Source organism: Nuphar pumila, chromosome 4 (assembly GCF_984573655.1).
Source record: "Nuphar pumila chromosome 4, dmNupPumi1.hap1.1, whole genome shotgun sequence".
NCBI lineage: Eukaryota > Viridiplantae > Streptophyta > Magnoliopsida > Nymphaeales > Nymphaeaceae > Nuphar > Nuphar pumila.
The window spans coordinates 9,800,651-9,805,046 of NC_143252.1; positions in this window are offsets into that span (position 1 = coordinate 9,800,651).

Sequence of the window (4,396 nt, forward strand, 5' to 3'; positions counted from 1 at the left end):
TACCCGATCCATTTTGATTTGGGTCTGGGTTTGGGTTTGGGTATGGCTACAGAATATAGACCCATATGGTTTAATGCGTTCACGTAATTGGGTTGGTTCATGAATAAAACAGGTTTGGGTGCATAATTGGGTCGAGTCAGCCTTACATTATGGGAAATCATTGGGTCTGGTCTAAATGGGTTTGTGTTTTTATTTACAATACCAAAAGCCGGCCCATTTCATTATGGGCCCGTATTTTGGACTCAATCAAACCCATGGGTCCATCAAAATTGGGCTGGGTCAAAATAATTGATTCAGGTCATCAAGTCGGGCCGGGTATATCCGACCCAGCTACGCCCCTAAGTGTGTAGTGATATTGCGTTTGGTGACAGAAAACTGATGTGGGGGCTTACATGTAACATGTGCAAAGGGATTGGATTAGATCCAATTATGAATGTAGATGGTATATGATTACTAACTCGAATCCGATCTGAATGTGTAATCCGAATATAACCCAAATAATTCTAGATCTAATTTAATGATCTGCATCTGGATGTAATGTGTTTGATTTTAATCGAATGTTCAACCAAACCCGATCCATATGTGCCCTTGCATGAGGCAATTGGTTGTGAGTTTGGTCTTTGCTTTTTTTATATCAGAACCTGGATTCATCATGGATGGCTTTGTTGGTTGTTCTCTTTAGATCAGACATGTAATGGGTCGGGTCTTACCCAACCAGAAGCGGTATGTCCCAATAGTAATAGGGGAACTAGTAAGGTCTGGCCAGCCCAGTTAGCTGAATGGGTTGGATCTATGGGATTCAAGTAATAATGGACCCTGGTTTAGTTTGCGAGATCACGAATCAGTCCCATTTTGACTCGATGTCCAATTAATATTCAAGAAAATTATTTTGTGTAAGTTATGTAAATTGTGGATATTTTACTGGGTCTGGTTCTCGTTGATGGGATCCGTAGCAAATCCAAACCTTAAAGTTAGATGGGTATCGATCCAATCAAATCAAATGTCAGATCTGACTACGAGTTAGGGTCGCAATCTATAAAGTGGAATTTACAAAATTTGGCTGGCCTGGATCTGAACCAACCCGATTTCTCAATGTATTTTTGGATCTGCAAGGTGACCCGTTTGCCTCCCTACAACGAGATGAACCATTGTGAAAGCTATGCAATGCCCTGCTCAAGTCAAAGACCTTTCACCCCCACCAGGCTCCCCTCATCTGCTAGGCGTGACTCGTGAATGTTACCAAGTTGATGGATGGTTGTGGGTTCGAAGCCTATGGTTGCGCATTATTTGCAAAAGCTAAACATGATTTGTAGGTAGGGGTGTCAACGGGTCTGGTTTACCCAAGGTGACCCGCTTGCCTCCTAGGTCTTAATCGAAACTTGGGTCGGGTATAAAATTTCACAAACTATACCCAGGATCCATGTATTTATCGGACCTTCCAGTCTGGGCCCAAGTCTTCTTGTTTGTCATCATATCCTAAGGGTCTGGTTTACCCAGAGTAACAGGATATGACGGCAAACAAGAAGACTCGGGTCCAAACTCGAAGGTCCGATAAATACATGGATCCCGGGTATAGTTTGTAAAATTTTATACCTGACCCGAGTTTCGATTAAGACCCATAATTTTTCAATATAAAAATGATAAAAAAATATTATTTTATTGGGCATGATTCAGGTCTGGTTCATGTAATTCTTATTGGATTGAGGTTTGGTTTCTCTTATAGTAAACCTAATTAGACCTAAATTTGGACCCAATATCATACCCAAAAATCTGATTCCAAACCAAACTCGACCTGTTGGCACCACGTAGGTCTGGTTCTACAATGGGGCTAATGGTCGGGGCTGAACACACTAGATCTGGTCTCGTGTGCTTTGTGATGGAGAAAAAATGATCTCGGGCTTTATGCTAATGAACTTGGTTGCGTAACGAAAAACACCGATGGTTTAAATATTGGACATTCATTGACTGCTTTGGCTCCCTTCTTTCAAAAAGTTTATTTTAGGGGATGTTTGTTTCATGTCATTTCCTATGAAATAATCTATTGTTCAAAGAAAATAGGGTCTCCTTTTTTCTAAATGGTTACATAAACATGTATATGAGAAATAGACGTTTGGAAGTGAGCAAGATATAAGAAAAGTGAAGGTAGAAAGGAAAAATATATGTTTTTTTTTACTGTTTCAAATGAGATTTTTTTTTATAAGTATAATTTTTTTATAGAAAACATTCTTCCACCTTAGGGATAGAAAAATGTTTCCTATTAAAGAAATTTTTTCATTTAACACACTCTTCACGCGTGATTCAAAGTGCGAGCCTTGTTGCCTCTGGCATCCTCAAGCGTAGAGGGTAACAAAGTCATTGCGGGCAAGAATGCAGCCAAGGGTCTCAGTGGTGGAGAGGGGAAGGGAGGGGCTGTCGGAGACGAGGGTGGCAGAGATTTGCTTGGTGCACTTGGGATGAGAGTGGAGAGGCAATGGGAGGGGACAAAGGCATGGTCGGAGACGACGGTAGCAGTGACGTCGGGGAAGTTAAGGTCATTGTGGAGGCCATGACAGACGATCTCGAAGGCCAGATTCTTGGACATGACCGATGCAGGGGACACGATGATCCATCTGGTGTTGTTTGTGCTAAATTCATTGTGATATCTTAGTTTTTTTTCTTCCTCATTTCCTTTACGTATGAGAAAAAAAAGACATGGACTTCTAATATTTTTTAACGGTGGAGAAGTTTCTTCACCACCACCACCCTTATACCGTCTCTCTTTTTTCTAACATTTTATATCTTATTTTTCTCATACTACACAAACAAGCAATTTTTTTTTGGTTTAAAAATTATCATATCAAGACTTCTCATTGGCAAAATTTCTTTCTCCTATGAAATTTTTTCTAACTTCCAAATGTGCATGAAAAAAAAAAACAGCTTTCAAAATGGATTCATACCTCCCACCTCCCTCCCTGAAGAATCACTTTCCCTCCAAAATGCTTATTTTAAAAAAGGTTTGACTTGAGTAGGAGTATAACAAACGCCCCTAGCCAATTATACATAGGTTTGACTCGCATCACTAGATCATTTTAAAGGGTTTTCAAATTCTCTGTAAAAATTTCATACTTTCGCTAGAAATTTACTCTCTCGATATATTCATGTCCCAGAAAGTTACCAAAATGGCAAACATGTAGAAGATAAATGTATAATGCAAAAAACATCAAAGGTACTACATTTTATCGATACATAATATCCTACTCCCTCAATATAGACGACATCTTAACATCTTGCATCAAAACTAGAAATCTGTCTCCAATGAGGGATATAAATCTTACATTTATAAGGAAGTGTTGACAAAATATACGTTACAATTGGTGTCGAGTTAGACAACAAATGCATGGTTAAAAATATCCCCATATTGACTAAAAGAAAGAAATAAAAAAAAACACAATTAAATCCTGTTTTTAAACATTTAAAACGGTTGATAGAAATTCATGGAAAATATCATCATAGTTATTATGCTTGTCATTGCATGAGGTATTTTCTTTCTCATTAAGGACGGAGAAACCACCCTTAGGGCACTTTTGGAAACGAGAAAAACTTTGATTAGAAAAGAAAGTTCTACCTTGGACCAGAAACCTAATCACTCTGGCTGAGCTTGCCGTACTTACCATTAGGGGTGGCAACATTTGACCAGACCTGCCAACCCGCTTCTTAGCCGGGTTCGGGTTTGGCTTAAACGGGTTTGTGTCCTAAACAGGTCAACCCGCTTAACCCATTTATTAAACGGGTCGTGTTCGTGTTAGGGGTATGCCAACCCGTCAACCCGTTTGACCTGTTTAATAAACGTGTTAGGCAGGCAGGTCAACCCGTAAGCCGCAACCCGCGTAACTGTGTTATCGTGTATATGTTATTGGGTCGACCCGTTTAATAAATGGGCCACCATGTCGTGTCTACCCGACCCGTTTATTAAACGGGTTAACCGTGTCGAGTGGGGTTACCCGTTTAATAAATGGGTGGTGTTCGTGTTTGCCACACCCGACCCGTTTAATGAATGAGTCATGTTCGTGTTGAGGTATTCTGACCCGCCGACCCGATTGCCACCCCTATTAATCATCGCCTCCTGCTTAGGAACTTGTCCCTTGCTCTGGTTAATTCAAAGGGTTTGACAACATAGTTTAACCCAAGGTAAAGGCATTCTACCACACGAGCATACTCTTCACACGTGCGTTCAACACGAGCGATGCAGCTTTCGTACGTGCGGCCAAAGAAGCGGGGAATGCGAAAAAAGAACAGATTTGGCGGGAAGTAATTTTTTTTTTTACAATTAATAATTCCATTTAATCATTTTTATCTTAGGCGCGGTACACGCTCGCCCGCGTATAAATACCGTTACCCTCGACTCGCGTTCAGGACA